The following is a 20,026-nucleotide window of genomic DNA, read 5'->3' on the forward strand; positions in this document are numbered from 1 at the left end:
GGTTCAAGAGTCAAGGAGGGGTAGTAGGGCACCGGTCTTTTGAAGGTTATTGCAAGTTAGCAGTGAAGAAGAACTTCCCAATGTAGGAGCTTTTCATAGAACTGGAAGAGGCCAGAAGTTCCTTTTGGAGTGTGATGTGATAGAAGCCTTCGTAGTTCTGTTACGTTCTAAAGGAATTCTGCTTGTGCACGTGCTTAGAGATACATACCTCTTTATTACCTAAAGGCCCTTTGTTTTTCACTGAACAGAATGTCTTGGGGAACATTTTGTTTCAGTTTATGCAGATCAACCTCATTCTTTTGAAATGACCACATAGTATTCCATAGAAAGTTTTTTTTTTTTTTTTTTTTAAATCATGATTTGTTTAAACATTCCTATTGCTAGACATTTAGGTTGTTCTCAGTGTTCTGCTACTATAAGTGGTGCTGCTTGTGGCTATGTCCTTGTGCACGTAGGTAAGTCCGTGAGGACAGATTCTGAGAAGTGGCATTGTCGGTTTCTACGGGCATGGACGTTGACATTTTTGATAGGTATTGCCAGGCAGCCTCCAAAATTGTACACTGCCGTGAACAGCAAAGATGCGATTCGTGAGTATAAGATGACTTTTTCCTGTCGTTTTGGCAAATGTGTTCCCATGCTTTGATTTTTAACAGTCTAAGTGAGAAACGGTACCTTGGTCTTTTATATTTCTGTAATATAAAGTGATCTTTTTTTTTTTTTATATGTCTAAAATTCATTTGTATTCTTTGTCATCAACTCAGGTTTGAAACAGGTTTTTTTTTTTTTTAATTGGCAAGAACTTTTATAAATTAAGGAAATTAGCTCTGTCATTCATGTTGCAAAAATTTCCCCGACAGTTTGTCATTTGTCCTTTGAATTTATTTATAGCATAGAAAGATGTGTATGTGTTTGTATATATTTTGGAATATAACTGAGTATATAAGAAATTAATTTCAAGTTTTTGGATCTTTGGTTTTTTTTTTTTTTTTTTTGTCTTGTTTTTTTCTGGGAAAGACCGTCTCCACTCGGAGATTTAAAAATAACTTTCTGTGCTTTCTTTTAGTACTTTAATTGGAAAAACCTGGATTTTAGTTTCATTTCTATTGTCTATTGGTTTTGTGACATTGGGCAAGTTGAGTAATCTCTCAGAGCCTCAGTTTCCTAAACTGGAAGGATTAGAGCAGATGACTTGTACCATTGTAAGGAACTTTCAATTATAAAATGTCTTGTTTGCTTTTCAGTGAAATTTGCTTTTGTTTTGTGCGGGGACCTGAAGTTGGGGGCAGGGTCAGGGAAAGAGGTAAAGAGACATGGAAGGAAGACAGAGACATGCACAGAGGGCGGAGACAGAAACCAGGACTGTGAACAAAACCCAAAACCGCCCCAGAGAAGATGGAGGGAAAACAAAGGAAAACAGACACAAGGAAGGTAGATACTGAGACCCCAAGTGGGATGCATTTTTCATATCATAGGAGGTGAAACACATGTTGGGTCCCTTTGTTCATTCCCTCTCCCTCTTTTCCTCCCTCCCCCTCCTCCCTCCGTTTTCCTTCCTTCTTAGAATAAAAAAGTTAAGTGTAATACAGAGGTTGTGAATTAGCACAGATCGTCAAGTGCAAAAGTTAAAGCTTCAGAGTCTTCCTCAGTGTGTATGTACATAGTACTTAAAGCCAAGTGCTTTGAACTCCTCGGACACAGTGTGTTGGAATTGTTATTACAGTATCGATTTATCTATCACCTGGCAGTCCCTTTCCAGGTCTAAAATCCCGTGTTTGAATGTAGTGTACATGTTTTAGTATTTCTGTAAGAACTGTATCTTCTGCATTTCCTGCTTTTGGATATTAAATCTGTAAAGTTAATAATGGCTTCCTACGTGTTTTGTATTTTCACGTCTAAGACTGAAGTTCTCCCCATAGATTATGCCTTTAAGAAGCCTAGCTTCAGTCTTTGGACACCTGTCTTCCGTGAAAATTTGGGCTGAGATATTCCACTGCTTCCCTGTTAGTCTCCCTGTCTGCTAAGCATGGGTAATAGTACTCATCCAGCAATGTGTAGTTAACGAAAATTCTTACGTGACCAGACCCTCTAAAGTCTAATGTTCGGTTATTTCCATTGCTTATTAAAAAAATTTTTTTTAAGTATTTATTTATTTTTGAAACAGAGAGACCACAAGTGGGGGTGGGGCAGAGAGAGAGGGAGACACAGAATCCGAAGCAGGCTCTGAACTGTCAGCACAGATCCTGACGTGGGGCTCGAACCTGCGAACCATGAGATCATGACCTGAGCCAAAGTCAGATGCTCAACCGACTGAGCCACCCAGGTACCCCATCCATTGCTTATTTTTTAAAAGTCAATTTGCATATTGTCCTTAGACCCCAATTTATGATTCTTTCTTGTTGCCTGGTTTGGGGGGAAAAAAAAAAACCTTAAAGAAAATTGTATGCTTACCACCTTGGCCATATGTGAATTGAATACACTCTGACCTTTTAGCTGGTGGTAATTTCCTCTCACAAACTCTTTGTTGCCTTTTTAACCTCACGGACCCCCTGCCCCTCCGAATGGGCCTGGGACATTATTATCTGATGGCTTCCCCAAGTTGCCCTTCAAAACAGACGGCCGGACTTCTTGAAATCCTTGCTGGTTATCATGGCAGCGGCTGCCACTGTGGGCTGATTGGAAAGGAAGTCATTGCGGTTGTCAGAAACACGGTCTGGAGGAGACGGGGCTGAAAGTGCAAGTACGTGGCTTTGGCTTAATGGCTCCAAGACTGGCTGTTGTGAGCAGTTGCCAGGGCCTCGGATGTCCTCTTGTCCTAAGACTTGATAAAAACTTTCTCCTCCACTTCTGGAGGATGGCTTCCTTTGGAGAGACTCAACCTTTGCTGCTTCCTCATCGTGCGCATTTTAGGTGCGGTCCCTCGTCTCATCCCTGCCCCCCTTTTACCTAAAGTAAAACCTAACCGAGAGGTGGTGTTTGAGGTTTCACTCTGCGTGCGGCAGTGTGGGCAGGAAGAGGAAGGTCCAGGGGGTGACCTGCGAAGGCCTTTGATTTGGTTGCGTCGATGGTGTATAAACGGAGTTAAGTAACAGTCTAAGTTGATGAGGTAAAACATAGTAAAGGGTCATAAACCTTGCTAATTCGCTGGTGAGAAAGATCGTATTTAGTACAGGAGTGCCCACAGTTGTTTTGCTGGGTTTGCTGGGCACTTGGAAAGGTGAGACATAAAAGGCGAAAAAATAAAAGGGATCCAGAATGTAAGCTCTGGCGATTGAAAAAGTTTTTATGTGTGACTTTTACAAGTTGTCATTAGTTATTGTAATCATAAGCCTGGGAGGCTAAGGGAAACTTTCCTCTGGCCGTGGAAGCTGACTCAGACTTTCCTCTGGGCTCCCTCCCCATCTCAGGATCTCCTGCCTCTGGCTTTGGAAATAAGTTGCAGGAGGTCCTGTGTGTGATGTAATATAGCAAATACTTAAATTCCGTGTCAGAAATAACTAAAGTTCTGCTTTGGAAAACAGCACTGGAGAGAAGGGAGTGGATGGAGAGATGTTGAATCTTGGTCTCTCGTGGAACAGCGTCACTGATGGCAGGTGGGCAACAGGGGGAGCTGAGGGGAGTTTTCATTGGCTTCTAAAAATCTCTCTAGACTTCTCCTGAAGGTAGCAGTGCTTCTTTTCCTCTGGGTTAGGGTGGCTGGTGAATTTGAGGAGTAGGGACTGCTTCTACCACGTGAGTGTCGGAAATGACCGAGGAACCCACACCTGCCCCCCCGCCCGAGCGCGTGTTGCTAGAAGCCACGTAAGCTGTGGGCACAGGGCTTTTGAAGGATGGCTGTGTGGGTGTGGCAGGGCGTGCGTACTGGTTCTCCACATCTCCTGTGACCAGAGCCCGTTGACGTTGGTTTACGTCAGAGGCCAGTAAGCCCCCGTTCTTCCCTAAGGTGTCGCACTGTGCGGAGTCCTCGTGTAGGAAGGTTACCTGCTGTCACGCTGCTCATTTTAGGACACTCAGCTGGACCAGGCGTCAGCCACCTTTTTCCTTCAGGACCTCAAGGCTGATGTGTGAAGACGGACACAGTTTCGGCCAGTAGGAAAGTGGAGTAGGAATCTGCAGGCTGGTCGCCTTCTGATCATGCCGAGAAACACCCTTCTGGCCTGTCGTCCTGTTTCCTTAAGAGACAGTGTTACGGCGTCATCGTCGTCGTCATCATCATCATCATCATCATGCGTGGAATGGGAGTGGAGCTCCTCTTGCCCTGGGACTGTGTCTGTGCTACATTTCAGCAGCCTCCTGTTTCCTGGTGATTTTTTTTTTTTTGAAGAGTTCTGTTCAAGTCAGAGGTGTCTGCCTTTCCAGCTACTCTTTAATAGTTTCTTCCTTACCGGGGGGATGGGGGGTGGGGGGGGTTCCCGTTAGCCCACGCCGCGGGAGACACACGGTGGGAGAGGGATCCCACCCCGGGTAATCGTCTCTGGGGGGCTTCAGTGGTGAGCCCGTGGTTGCTGCCTTCACTGGGAGAAGAACTTTTAAGTAAGAAGGGAGAAGAAACTTCTTGTTCGGGCGGCAAAATGAAAACCAGCTTTTCTGAGGCCAGATTGGGATCGTGTGTAATCAACTATGAATTCATCCTCTTTTTCCTCCCCTCCCCGCCCCCCTGTTTGCAGTTGATCTCACGACAGCTGTTTCCAGCTGTCCTCTGGATTTTGCCCAGGCCCCTTGGGATGGATGGCTGCATGACTCACACAACTGGCTTGTTTCCACAGCGGTTCAAATCTAGCTTCTCAAGAAGTAGGAGCGAGAGGAGAGAGAGGGGGACTCTGGTGGCCCCAGAGTAGATGTTCCTGTGGAGATTACGGTCGGCTGACCGCTCTGGTTTCGATTGGTCCCCCTTCACGGCAGCGAGCTGAGAAGAGGATATTGCTGGGGGAGGGGAGGCCAGTGTGTTAGCTGGAGAAGTGGTTTTGGAGAAAGCCAGATGTTCTTGTTTTGTTTTGTTTTGATTTTTTTCCTTTTTTTATTAATTTTTTTTTTTTTTTTAATTTACATCCAAATTAGTTAGCATCTAGTGCGACAGTGATTTCAGGAGTCGATTCCTTAGTGCCCCTTCCCCATTAGCCCCTCCCCCCTCCCAGCACCCCTGCGGTAACCCTGTGTTTGTTCTCCGTATTTAAGAGTCTCTTCTGTGTTGTCCCCCTCCCTGTTTTTATATTATTTTTGTTTCCCTTTCCTTAACGTTCATCTGTTTTGTCTCTTAAAGTCCTCATAGGAGTGAAGTCATACGGTATTTGTCTTTCTCTGACTAATTCCACTTAGTATAATACCCTCCAGTCCCATCCACGTAGTTGCAAATGGCAAGATTTCATTCTTTTGGATTGCCGAGTAATACCCCATTGTCTCTATATACCACATGTTCTTTATTCATTCATCCATCCATGGACGTTTGAAGCCAAATGTTCTTTTACTTTTTTTTCTTTTTCCCCCTCCAGATCTGCTTCAGAGCAAACTACAACTTTCCTTTTCAGTGGGACGTAGGGCTGTGTGTGAGATGGGTGGCTGAGTGAGAGCTGAGGGAAGTGTCGGTTAGAAATGCAGGTGATGCTAGGGGTGCCTGGGTGGCTCAGTCGGTTAAGCGTCTTGGGTCATGATCTCACGGTTTGTGAGTTCGAGCCCCTCGTTGGGCTCTGTGCTGACAGCTCAGAGCCTGGAGCCTGTTCGGATTCTGGGTCTTCATCTGTCTCTGCCCCTCCCCTGCTCGCTCGTGTGTGCACTCTCTCTCTCTCTCTCTCTTTCAAAAGTAAATAAACATTAAAAATAATTAAAAAAAAAAATTCAGCTGATGCTGTCCCTACTCCAGCTGATTCTTGGTAGGAGGGTGTGTTCCTTTCTCTTCAAAGCGGTCCCTCCCTTTCCCAACAGTAAGCACTGCCCTTGCCCCGCCTCCTTCCTTCCATGAAGGCCACTCCTTCCCAGCGTGGGAACCTATACAGTGATACAGCTCGGTAAAGAAAATTTTAAAAATTCTTTAGGTATTTGAAAAATTCTTCACTTTGATCTCTTTGAGCTCTACACTCACATTTCTTAAAGGGTAGCAAGCTGCAGAAAAAAATTCTCTAGACCTGCTCTGATACAGAAGCCATTAGCCACTTGTGTCTGTCGTGGTCTTGAAGCATGGCTCGTCCAAACGGAGATGCTCTGTGAGTGTAAACACGCACTAGATTTTATTTGCTTATTGTTTATGTATTTGTGTATTTATTTATTAAAGTTTATTTATTTATTTTGAGAGAGACAGAAGCATTGCAAGCGGGGAAGGGGCACAGAGAGGGAGAGAGAGAATCCCAAGCAGGCACCTGACGCGAGACTCGAACTCACGAAACCGTGAGATCATGCCTGAACCGAAGGCAAGAGTCGGACGCTTAACCAACGGAGCCGCCCAGGCACCCCCTCAGATACCCACTAGGTTTTAAAGACCAGTGCAAAAAAATTTCATTGAAGATTTACAAATCATTGACTATTGTTGAAATATTGACATGTTGAAACGCTAATATTTTGGATGTGTTGGATCCCTAAATTATATTAAAATTCACCTTACCTGGTTTCTTTTTTAAATGCTGTTAACTAGAAAATTTCAAATTAAGTAAATGGCCTGTATTTCTTGCTGTCGTTATATTTCTGCTCTAAACAGAAGTTACTGAACAACTGGTGTGCTCCTCTCTGGTAGTGTCCGTTTTCCAGAAGCCAAGTGATAGTTTGGGACTCACGAGCCGATGTGCTACAACATGCCCTCTGTAATAGTTGTCTTTTGCCCCAGAACATATTACCCCTACACTTACTGACTCGAAACAACACACCTTTATCATGTCACAGTTTCCGTGGGTCGTAAATCTGAGAGCAACTTAGCTGTGCGGTTCAGGCTTAGGATCCCTCATGAAGTTTCAGTCAGGCAGTTGCTGGTGTCGCACTCATCTGAAGTCTGAACCGGGGCCGGAGGATTCCATGATGGTTCGTTTCACGGCTCTTGGCATGGTGTCAGTTCCCCGCTGGCTTTAGTTCCTTCCAACATGGACTTCTCCTTAGGCTTCTTGAGTGTCTTCCCTACCTTATGTTGACTTCCCCCTAGAGTGAGTGATCAAGTGAGAGATCGAGTAAGGGAGAGAGCAGGTGAAGGGGGGAGTTGCAGTGCTTTTAATGACCTAGTGCCTGCAGGATACGTTATCATTTCTGCTTTATTTTGTTAGAAGCAAGTGTCTGAGTCCAATTCCTCCTCTCAAGGAGAGGAAAATTAGGCTCCAGTTTTTTAATTTATTTTAATTTTTATTTTATTTTATTTTTTTTAGGCTTCACTCCTTGAAGGGAGTAGTATATAGTATATAGGAATTTGTGGACATATTTTGAAACTGCTACACTTTCTGTTTGTCTGCTGTTTTCCCCTGTTAGTGTACCTGGATTTCACTGACCGCCTCTGAAAATGGTCAGAGTTCAGTGGCTGAAGTCCAGTTTACCCTCACCTGCTACCTCAGCAGTGTTGCTCGGAACAGTTTTACCCATTTTGAGACTGCCAACTCTGACCTGTAATCAAAATTGTCTTTTTTTGGTCGGGCAACGGGGAGGCCAGGATGAATTCAGCTTTGCGTGAGCCTTGAATACTGGTGTGTGCCTCAGTTGATTTTTAGTAGCAGAATAAGGCTGGATATTCCATGGTAAATGTGTTGTTATTATGTGGATATTATATTTCTCTTAATTAAGATTCAGAGCACTCAGGAACCATTCTGTATCATTCTGCCTCTGGGAGGTTTGAAAGTAAAGCAGGGCCTCATTCTGTTTTCTGCTCCAAGTAGGGGCACGGAGGTGAGTTCACTGGTGCAGGAGGCTGAGTGAAGGTGTTGTGAGGGGTGGAGAGGTATGTTTGGCAGGGACATAAATGGTACGCTCCGGTAGCTTAAACCGGAACGTGGGAGCAAAGGTACTGTTAAATAAGAGTGTGTAAATAACACGCTGCCGAGTTTCCCAAGATGGACCCATCCATGCCTCCCCTCCCTATAGCTGTTTTAGTTTTGGCTCAGCCTCACACTTCTGGAGTGTAGACTGACACAGGAGGCAAGACCTACAGGGTAAGTGGCCCAGTGGACGTAATAAGGGAGGGTCAGTTTTTGGCCTCCATCAAAATGGGGCTTTAGTACAAGGAAACGAGGTATGTATGGGAAAGTGGTTGGGTCAGAATAGGGCTCAAGATTCAGGACAGCAGGGATTCATTTAAAACCACTTGACTTCAGTTTTTTTCTGATGGCTTGGTATGATTTACTCAGGTACTTCCTAGGGAATCGAGCGTGATCTTTTCCATTTGAGAAGTCTGAAGGCGTAGATGAATGGGTTGTATTGGAAAGTTTGTTGCCTTGGACAGAAAATCAAAAATCTGTGGAGTCTGGCTGTCTTCTCAATCCTTGTTATCATTATCATAATCTTGGTACTTAAGTTTAATTTTGGGGGCGCCTGGGTGGCGCAGTCGGTTAAGCGTCCGACTTCAGCCAGGTCACGATCTTGCGGTCCGTGAGTTCGAGCCCCGCGTCGGGCTCTGGGCTGATGGCTCAGAGCCTGGAGCCTGTTTCCGATTCTGTGCCTCCCTCTCTCTCTGCCCCTCCCCCGTTCGTGCTCTGTCTCTCTCTGTCCCAAAAATAAATAAACGTTGAAAAAAAAAATTAAAAAAAAAAAGTTTAATTTTGAATAGTTGCTTTCCTTTGTGTGTGTGTGGGGGGGGGGGCGGTTTATCTCTTGTCTCTGTAACCAGACTTCGTTTTCTTCGCTTTCATGCTTTTTATTTCTTTGTGTTCTAATAATAACTTCTGCGTTGTATATTCAAGAGGATATGAACTCAGGCCTGGTGGCGGGACCCACTGGGGCTGGGAGAGGCTTAGAGCGCAGTGGTTGAGAGTTCGGGGTTTAGAGTCCTACCGGCTCTGCTGCTTAGTACATTGATAACCTCGGACGAGTTTTCTTAATTTCTCTGAGGCTAAGTTCCTTCATCTGTAAAATGTTAATGATAGTTTTTGCCTCATAGACTTGTGAAAACTAATGAGATATTACAAGTAAGCACTTAGCACAGGAGCAGCTACATAAGTTAGATTTGTAAAAGTGTAATTGTCTAGCTTATTAATGCTTTTTATTAGAGGCATCCAAGTTCTTGAATCTTGAGCCTCTCATTACTTATTTGACGTTATTTATTGGTTCATCAGTCCCTGATACCAGAAGCCTAAACCGGGTGTGTGTTCTGGTCAGTGTGAATGGGTCCACATCCTGACTGACTCTGCTCAGAGAGTGTTCTTGTCTGCCGGGCAAAATAGGTGTTCTGGGCCGTGGCTTTTTCCTTGCAGGGCCCAAGGGCGCCCCCTCTCTCGAGAGACCAGAGGCTGCCGTTGTTTTCTGTACGGTAGAGCCTGATTTGGCCTGCAGTTAAGGCTCTCCAGAAGGTCACTTAAACCCGGCTGATGTGAACTCCTCGCAAAAGGCCCAAGTCCTTCTGCAGCCGTCCAGTTTTCTATTAAGAAACTACTGGGACTGTTTTTTTTTTTTTTTTTTTTAAAGAAACTGCAGCAGGCAAACCAATCATTCCTTTCAACTCTGCACTCCTTGGTCAGCATCCAGGATGTAAGCAGCTCTGGCCATCTGTATATTCCTGTGACCTCGGGCCTGACTGTGATTTTTCTCTCCTGACCTGACCTTCCGGCGGCTCCTCCCCTCATAGACTGTCCCGTTTTTCCTGTTGCATTCGTAAACAGTCCTCCCCATCCTCAGCCTTTTCACGGACTCATATCTACTCTTTCCTCTTAACTAAATCCCATTTCTTTCCGAGAACATCACATCCCCCTCCTACTGGGTGTTTTTTGTTCTTCTGCTTTAGGGAGGTGGGTATCCTGGCGTCTCTCCTCTCCAGGATTCCTGTCTAATCTTCTTCCCTTGGGCGAAATTGAAATTCCCTGCTCCTTTAAAGCTCCTGTAATCTGGCTCATCTACCCACTTCCCTTACTCAGTGCTGTCATTTATCCATTGCCTTGCCTCTCTTCCTCATTAAAAAAACCAAAAAAACCCCAAACTACCTAATGTTGGCACCGGTTATTGGGCTTTCTCTCGACCTTTATTGTCACGAGGGATAGGAGACCCAGCGTGTGTGCGGATGACTGATCCGGCGCCTGCCTCTGAGTTCTTTGACTGAGGGGCTTCCCTGACTGGAACCGCGCCCTGACTGGAACCGCCTGCTCTGAGGACCCGCCCTCCATCTTGTCCATCTGGAACTGCTTCATTTCTGAAAATTGAAAGATGGACATCTCATCTCCTCGTTAACACCCTTCCGTCTTCCAGTTCTCTTGTTCATGTTCATCAGCTACCTCTGCGTCTCATCTCCAGCGTCATTGAGAAGTCCATACACTGGCCCTCTCTGCGCTCTCTCCCTTCCTGTGAATCCCCCCCCCCCCCCGACTTTGCTCCCCCCCTCCCTCGTTTAGATTTCTCGGCCTTTTGCTTAAACCACGCTTTGGCCGGTAGTCTCTCTTTATGTTCACTTTGTTTGACCTACTAGCAAAACCCAGGCCTAGATGGATGCGACTGTCTGTCTTTGTGGTTTTCAGCGATTCCTGGATCCTTGACTCCTGGTGGCAGGCTTTGTGTTTTTGAGTGACCTCTCCTGGGGATTTGCCTCCAGAGCTGTCTCAGACGTTCCTCATGGTCCTCCATTCACTTTCCATTCACTTAAGCAAGAATTTTTGTCTCTCTCTCTCTCTCTTTTTTAAAAAGTAGTCTTCATGCCCAGTGCAGAGCCCAACATGGGGCTTGAAATCTGTACCCTGAGATCAGGACCTGAGCTGAAGGATACCTGGGTGGCTCGGTTGAGTGTCCAACTCTTGATTTCGGCTCTGGTAGTGATCCCAGGGTTGTGGGATCGAGCCCCGTGTTGGGCTCTGTGCTCAGCATGGAGCCTGCTTAAGATTCTCTGTCTCCCTCTACCCCTCCTCCCAGCTCGAGTGCACTCTCTCTCTCTCAAAAAAAAGACGAGAATTGAGATCAAGAGTTGGATGCCCGTCCCCAGAATTCTTGTCTCTTAATTTATAGATGAAATAGAAGATATCAAATTGAAACTCTTAATTTCCTGCCATCAAACCTACAAACTGTGTCTGTTACAGTGAAAGATGTATTGTTCTTCCTTTGGTGAATCCTGCTTGGATCTTTTTCCTGCATTTTTGTTTTTTATTTTTTATTAAATGAAAAAAAATTTTTTTAAGTTTATTTATTTTTGACACAGAGATCAGGTGTGAGCTAGGGAGGGGCAGAGAGAGAGGGAGACACAGAATCCGAAGCAGGCTCCAGGCTCTGAGCCGTCAGCACAGAGCCTGACGTAGGGCTTGAACTCATGAACCGTGAGATCACCACCTGGGCCGGCGTCGGCCGCTTCACCAACTGAGCCACCCAGGCGCCCCTAAAATTTTTTTTAACGTTTTACTTTATTTTTTTGAGAGACAGAGAAAGAAGACAAACACGGGAGGGGCAGAGAGAGAGGGAGACACAGAACCCAAAGCAGGTTCCAGACTCTGAGCTGTCAGCACAGAGCCCGATGTGGCGCTTGGACCCATGAACATGAGATCATGACCTGAGGTGAAGTCGGTCGCTCAACCGTCTGAGCCACCCAGTTGCCCCTTTCCTGGATTTTTAAATCTACCTTTTTGTATCTCTTCTTACCAACATTCTATATGCCTCTCTCATTAAATAAAGTCTAGCGTATTCAATCCTCTGGTCTCCTCCGTCCTCCGGCTGCTCTTTACTCTTCTCCCTTCTACAAACTACAAAACCAGCTTCTTGACATAATTGTCTTTATCCTTTGAACACATTGAAGTCTGGTTTCTTCTTCGACTACAACGTTTAAACTCCATTCCTCCGACGTCACCAATAACAACCCCTGTGGCTGAACCCAGTGAATGTCCTTTCTGTCTTCCCTGTCCTTGAAATGCCCCTCTTCCCCTGGCTTCCTCTGGCACCATCCTTTTTAACACGTTTCCCTCCCCCGCCACAGCCTTTTCCATGACCCTTCCTCAGCCCCCACTTACAGGTTGCTGTCATTCAGCATTCTGCTCTAGGCCTTTTCCTCTGTGACATGTGCTCTCCTTGGGTGAGCTCATCCACAGCGAAGGCTTTATTCATCATCTAGATGCTGACAACTTCCAAATTGCTATCTGTAGCCTAGATCTGCCTCCTGCACTTCCGATGGCAGTTTCCACCTGCTCGTGTGCCCTGTAGGTACTGCAAAGCCAGCATGTCTGTAACTCATCCCTCCCTGCCTGCCCTTTCTCCAGAACTCCACTCTTGTGTAGCTCTGTGGCCAGTGCCACTGCTTACCCAGGGGTCTTTTTGCCTTCACTTTTGTCCCTTCCAGCCCGTGTCACTGCATCTCAGTGGCCTTTCTTAGAAATGATTCATCTGAAACACCTCTCATTATATCAGTGCCCTTCAAGTGACTTCGGTGATCTGGCTCCTAGCTCATCTCCTAGACCCTTGACCCACTCATGCATGGACCGTACAGCTCTACTTGAAGTTACTTCTACATTTTTTGTTGAATGTTTACTTATTTTTGAGAGATAGAGACAGAGACAGAGACAGGGAGAGAGGGAGACAGAGGATCCGAGGCTGGCTCCGCACTGACAGCAGAGAGCCTGATGCAGGGCTTGAACTCGTGAACCGTGAGATTCTGACCTGAGCCGAAGTCAGATGCTTAACTGACTAAGCCACCCAGGCTCCCCTGCTTGAAGTTACTGGTATAATACTTCTCTTTCCACCTTTTACACACTAACCCTCATCTTAAAGTTCGTGCTTTGGGAACCTTTCGCTGAGTATCTCCAGTGGGGTAACTTCCCTGACTGCTGTTATAATTCCTTGTACTTTTGCCTTCCTGGCATTTATCTCACGGTATATGTAAGTGTCTACTTTGACCTCCTCCCAAACTGTAAGTTCCTTGAGGGTAGGGACTATGCTTTGATCCCCCCCTTTTTTTTTTAAATCCCATATCTAGCACAGTGACTGATATATAGTAGGCCCAATATTTATTGGATAGTTAATGGTTGGATAGATTATAGGATTTTAGAACTGCAAGAATCTTATCTGTATAGAATACTTGTCCCAGATTTTCAGGGTAGATGATCACTGAGTGGCATTTGGTTCTTTTGCTAGAGATAATAATTTCAAACAAAGTCACATTCTAAGGTCAAAACTTCCTTTCAATATATTACTTGATCTCACTAGTTAAGTACCTTACCCCTAGCTGGTTTATTTCAAAAGAGGTAGACAGGGGCTCCTGGGTGGTTTAGTCAGGTGTCCGACTTTGGCTCAGATCATGATCTCACCGTTCGTGAGTTTGAGCCCTGCATCAAGCTCTCTGCTGTCACTGTGAAGCCCGCCTTGGATCCTTTGTCCCCCACCTCCCTCTGCTTCCCTCCTGCTTGATGCTTTCTCTCTCTCTATCTCTCTCTCTCTCTCTCTCTCTCTCTCAAAAATAAACACTAAAACACACACACACACACACACACACACACACACACACGCACACGCACACACACACACACACCAGGTAGATCCACATTTCTCAGTCCTAGCTGCCCATTAACATCATCTGGGGAGCTTTAACAACAAAAAAAGAAAAATCCTCATTACTCCACACTCACCAAATAAGAGAAGAAATTTTATGCTTATTCTGGGAGGATTGTCATCCATTTGTAACTTGTTAAAGTTGATCAACAGCAGTCTTATTTGTTCTGTGGCTAAAGAAATGGCAGGTAAGACTTTGTAACATCTAATTTCCAGAAGCTCCTGGCATTAAGCATTTGGAAATTAGAGGCCCCTTTCTGTCTGTGACCCTTGGAAGCTTGCCTTGTGAACTCTTCAATTGTGATCTGTAACATAGAATGTGGGCAGAAAGTCTCCATCTGATGCAGTCACTGTTTTCAGGAGGGTCTCTGGTTGGAGTCAGTGCTGTTGCATCACAGGCTCTGTGATGGGATGATAGATTAATTGCCTAGGGGTTGACCTGAAGCAGTTAGGAAAATTTGGTTATCAGCACCAGAAGGAGCAGTTTAATTACCTCATTAAATGCCGTTTCTTTGCTTTTAGGGCTGAAGCATCTCTTCAGCAGCCATTTGAATTTTGTAGACGTTGCTTTTGGTAACTTTGAGGAATCAGGTTAATTTTTAAAATGATTTTTTTTTAAGTTTATTTTTGAGAGAGACAGAGAGTGAGCGAGGGAGATGCAGAGAGAGAGAGAGAGAGAGAGAGAGAGAGAGAGAGACATGTGGACAGAAGATCCAACGCAGGCACCGCGCTGATAGCCCATTGCAGGGCTAGAACTCGGGAACCATGAGATCGTGACCTGAGCCGAAGTCAGACGGTCAACCAGCTGAGCCACCCCCGTGCCCCTAAAATGATTTCTAAAGTCGTGAGCTTACTCTAGACTACACTTGGTTGTGGTAGTAATTGCTTGATAAAATCTGTCTTCTGCTACTCAACTAGTATAATATGTAGGATCCATTTATTGCATAGAGACTCTTCTATTTTCACCGCCTTGGAAGGATGTGAGCAGCGCCTCAGGTTTACTCTTTCCTTGATTTTGACAACAACGCAGTTTTTAGTACTGGGGCCTCCAGGAGTTAACACATTCTTGGTGTGTTGTTTACGAGGAACATGTCACAGATGCAAGGCTGAAAGAAGGGCTTGCGCCAGTGTGTACCATAGATTTGAGGGATTTAAATGCTGAAAGATGAAAGGTATTTCACTCTTGTCATTAAAAACCAACACCTGACTTTTAAAACCATTTAAAACCATAAAATAATAACACACCGAACCGATCACAGAGACACATGAAAACAAGTTGGGCTCTTTGCCTTTGTTTTTCTCCCCTGGGCCATTTGTGTAGCAGCTTTCTCTCTCTCTCTCTCTCTCTCTCTTTTTTTTTTAAATATATGTGTATACAAAACCCTCGTTTCCAACAAACAGCTTATGAAGACTGATTAATATTCAGGATAGATGATCTGTCTTCTTAACTAAATGAGATCTGGATCTCATTTCTTCACTTAGGTTAAGCAGTTGACAAGTAGTTGGTAAATGGCTCACCATTGCTAGTTTAAAGGCGGTGTTGGTAACTTTCCTCAACCTCAGAAGGGGGATAGGACAGTAGGGGCCGGGAGAACGTCTGTGTACTTTTAACTATTCTGGCTGATGCTTTCTCTTTTGCCTTTCCTGTTCTCTTCTTTACTTTGGCTTTCTAGTCTAGTGGAGGCCTTCTTAAAGAGGGTGGGCATAAATAAAATATGCATGCTCTTTTCCCTGCGCGAATGACAAGAAAACATCATCTGTTGTCAACTTTGGTTTTCAATGATGCATTGGCTTTCAGAAAAATGACTCGACTTATTCTAGGGGCGGGTCTGTCATTTCTTCCCTGTCCCACCCTCGGGGCAGGCTTTCCGTTTGGTGAGCTCAGGTTGCCTTTTCAGGCCGTGGGTCTCAGCTTGTGCTTGACAGAACTTTGTTAAGTGAATCAGGGAGTCTGAATTATTCATTCTCCTTCCTCATCCTGCTGTTCATATCACATTCCTGCTGTGTCTTTGGGGCATCTTGCCAGTCTTCAGCATAATTGATTTCCTTGCTTTGTGGTGTGTGTGTGTGTGTGTGTGTGTGTGTGTGTGTGTGTGTGTATGTGTGTCTGTGTGCGTGCATGTGAGTTGTGCTTCTGTTGAAGCATTCCTGATTGCCTAGGATAGGAATATTTATTGAGCACACGTGGGCAAAAGCACAACGGTTCACTCCAGATCACTAAAAATACAGCAGACTTACTGCTCTAAAGGAGAGGCTGGGATGGATCTTGTTATTGTCCAGCACGCAAAATATTCTTTCCGGGCAATGAGAATTTACTGCCTGATGAATTAAGAAGAGTCTTCTGGGGCACCTGGGTGGCTCAGTCAGTTGAGCATCTGACTTCAGCTCAGGTCCTATCTTCCGGTTCCTGGGTTCGAGCCCTGCATCGGGCTCTGTGCTGACAGCTCAGTCTGGAGCCTGCCTTGGATTCTGTGTCTCCCTCTGTATAAACATTAAAAAAAAAAAAAAAAAAAAGAGTCTTCTGTGATCTGATAGGAACACTGGGGACAGAGACTGGGGGACTGTTCTTTTCTCTTTTTGTTCTCCAGTCTTATTGTCTCTTCTTGAGACAGAACCCTGTCAAGACCAGAACGGTTTAGAATGGTCTAGTCCCGAGGTTGCAAACCAGAGATGTGTGGTCTGGCCCTTATACGTGGGGTTTTGTTTGGCTTACACAATATTTTGAAGGCATGTGGATTTAATATTTAAGCACTGGGAGAACACACATGAAATCCAGATTTCTGGCTTTTTGAGGCACCAGTGGGCCCACATTCCTGCGGGGTACACTCTGGGAGCTGCATAGTGGCTGTTCCCCTTAGGAGTGCCTGTTCACTCTAGTCCTGTACAGCCTCTGCTTGTGTGCTTCACTTTTTATTTGCCTCTGGTGAGCATTATAATTCCAGTCTAATCCAGTCTACTTATTTTACAGATGAGAGGAAGAGATTTGCCCCAGATCTTGTAGGTAGTGGGAAAAATTTAGGTGAGGATTCATGCTTCTTGACTCTTTTTTTTTTTCAATTAAAAATTTTTAAAAAAAAAATCTATTTTTGAGAGAGAGAGCGAGCGAGCGTGATCAGAGGAGGGGCAGAGAGAAAGAGGGAGACACAGAATCCAAAGAAGTCTCCAGGCTCTGAGCCATCAGCACAGAGCCTGATGCAGACCTCGAGCTCATAGACCGCAAGATCATGACTGGAGCTGAAGTTGGACGCTTAACCCACTGAGCCACCCAGGTGCTCTGCTTCTTGACTCTTAGTTGAAGTTGATTACGATGATTATTTCTACAGGTTTTTTTTTTTTTTTTTTACTTTTACATTTTTTCTTCCCCTTATGTTTTTTATTCATTTAGAATATTCATTGTGTAGGTACTAAGAGTAAATGCTGGGAATGTAAAAGGAATACAGGAAAGCTCCCTGTTCTTGATTCAGTCTTAAAAGATCAAATAAGTCTGCCTTTGGGGAAAGTTACTACTCCCCACCCCTACTCTGTCATGTTGTGTTGCTTTATCTTCTTCATGTCACTTAACCGCCATCTGGATTTATTTTAATTTGCCTTCTTGTTTACTATCTGGCTTCCCAAGTAGAACGTAAGCACTGTGAGACCAGTGACTATATCTAGTACAATGTTGTATCTCCATTGCCTGGAACAATTCCTGACACTGAGTAGATTTCTGGTTTTGGGGAATGAATGACTAAACCAGGCAATAGACAGAACTGGGCTTTGAAGGATGCATAGGAGTTTTCCATGCAGATAGGGGAAGGTCGTTCCAGACAGAAATATTGGTATGAACTGAGGCATGAAAATACATGGTATGTTCTTATGCTTCTTTGGAGATTGGCCACAAAAAGCTCTTTTTGTTCAGGTTCTTTTTTTAAGCGTAGGCTCCATGCCCAGTGTGGGGCTTGAACTCACAACCCTGAGATCAAGAGTCTCACATTCTGTCGACTGAGCCAGCCAGGTGCCCCACAAAAAGCTATTTTTGATAACAGAAAGACCATCTGGATTTGAAGGCCTTGGGTCCTTGGTAAAAAAACAAAAACAAAAATTATAAACTAAATGTGTTTCTGAGTCAAAAGACTCCAGTACAGCTTTCCCCCCTCCTCTACAGTCTTTTAGTGGGATACTGGCCATTCATTGTCATTAGTGATTTGTAGAGCTTTATCGGCATATTTACTAAAGTAGTATTACATGACAGATGTGAATCAAGGGTGTGGTTCTGATGTGCCTTCAGTCTAGTAGCTTGCAAATCCAGAACAACAGATTATATTTTGGGTATATAATGGACCACATAGTGAATTTCTGAGCGTGTATGGCAACATTAGTGAGCTGTACATTAGAATCACCTGGGGAACTTTTAAAAATTTCATTCCTTGGCCATACCCCGTCTTGGCCAGTTAGATCAGGAACTCTTGGAGTAGGACCCAGGAATTCATATTGTTTAAAACTTCCCCAGCTGATTCCAGTACATGGCCAAGGCTGAGAATCATTGACTTCAGTGGGGGCACAGAGGAAGGGAGGTAGTTGTTGTAGTTTGGGGTAAGTTGAAGTATAGGGAGGGAATCAAAGGGGACAGTCATTAAGAAAGTAATTGAAGATTAGAGAAAAACGTATATGATTTCACTCATGTGTAGAATTTGAGAAACAAAACAAATGAACATGGTGGGGGGGAAAAGAGAGGCAAACCAAGGAACAGACTTTTAACCCTAAAGAACACTGATGGTCACCAGATGGGAGGTGGGTGGGGGAAGGGTTACATAGGTGATGGGGATGAAGGAGGGCACTTGTGACGAGCACTGGGTGTTGTTTGGAAGTGATGGGTCACTAAATTCTGCACCTGAAACTAATACTACACTGTGTGTTAACTAACTGGAATTTAAATGAAAACTTGGGAAAAAAAGAAAGTAAAGAGAATTATTAACAGATTTTCTGAGTGGGAGTGCCTGGGTGGCTCAGTCGGTTAAGCGTCTGACTTCAGCTCAGGTCATGATCTCAACTGTTCGTGAGTTTGAGCCCCATGTCGGGCTCTGTGCTGCCAGCTTGGAGACTTGAGCCTGCTTTGGATTCTGTGTCTCCCTCTCTCTCTGCCTCTCCTCCCTCCCTCCATGCCTCCCTCCCTTTCTCTCTCTCTCTCAAAAATAAACATTAAACAATAAAAAAAATTGTATTAAAAATATTTTCACAGTGGAGGAGAAGGAGTATTTTAGGAAGTCAGTTTAGAGACGTATGATTTTTAAATCAGTTGGAACATAAAGGGATTGGAAATGTTATAGGTGGTGTCGATAAAGGAAGTGTACCTAGTTCTTTGAGGGAGAGTGTCTGAATTCCATGGGGTCTGCTGTACATATGAATTATCCAGAGATTCCAGCTTTCTAGTCCTCTAGAAAGGAAGAACACCTTTTTTTTTTTTAAGTTTATTTATTTTGAGCGAGAGAGGGAGAGTGCACATGTGCAAGCATGAGAGCAGGGAGGGGGCAGCGAGAGGGACAGAGAATCCAAAGTAGGCTCCACGCTGTCAGCACAGAGCCCAACGTAGGCTCGACCCCACGAACCACGCGAGATCACAGCCTGAGCCGAGAGCAAGAGTCAGATGGTCAACCGACTGAGCCCCCCCCCCCCCCCCCGCCCCGCCGAGACACCCTGGAAAAACACTGTTCTTTTATTTTTTTATTTAAAAAAATTTTTTTTTTCCAACGTTTATTTATTTTTGGGGCAGAGAGAGACAGAGCATGAAACGGGCGAGGGGCAGAGAGAGAGGGAGACACAGAATCGGAAACAGGCTCCAGGCTCTGAGCCATCAGCCCAGAGCCCGACGCGGGGCTCGAACTCACGGACCGCGAGATCGTGACCTGGCTGAAGTCGGACGCTTAACCGACTGCGCCACCCAGGCGCCCCAACACTGTTCTTGAAGTACAGCATTGTGGGTTACAGCCCTAGATTTCCCACTAATTACTTGTGTTCATTTTAGTTCAGTTCAGCAACCGTTTAGGAAGCGCGGAGCATGGTGTTGGGACTCTGGAGATGGATTAGGTGTAGCTCTTGCCATTTAGGATGTGACATTCTAGGGAATTCCTTTGTGTAACCGCAGTTAGGCAGTTTTTCTCTGGGCATTTCTCCATCTGTGAAACGTGGGGACCCGATGAGTTTTTTCCCGAGGTTCCTTTCAGCTTTGACATCTCATTACAGTGATTGCAAATAAAATCTTAGCAAAAATCAGCACCTCTTCGCAGCAGTTCTGTGGTTTGCGCTTCCGTAGCAAAGAAAAACCAGGAAAAAGTACAGCTCAGGGTTTAATTCGAAACGCTCCCAGGACCTTACCAGACCCTTTCCCCAGCTTACCTTTCTGTCAGGTTCTGTTGGGTTTTGACAAGCATAC

The 20,026-nt window shown here is 44.9% G+C and overlaps 1 protein-coding gene across 16 annotated transcripts in view; it reads left to right on the top strand.

Annotated features, from left to right (window-relative positions):
• The window catches only part of RBFOX2 (RNA binding fox-1 homolog 2), a 288,313-nt gene that overhangs the window by 23,544 nt on the left and 244,743 nt on the right, over positions 1 to 20,026 (top strand). The gene's annotated exons all lie outside the window — the stretch shown is intronic.

This window comes from Herpailurus yagouaroundi, unplaced genomic scaffold (assembly GCF_014898765.1).
Source record: "Herpailurus yagouaroundi ecotype Mexico unplaced genomic scaffold, PumYag 182, whole genome shotgun sequence".
In the NCBI taxonomy this organism is placed as follows: domain Eukaryota; kingdom Metazoa; phylum Chordata; class Mammalia; order Carnivora; family Felidae; genus Herpailurus; species Herpailurus yagouaroundi.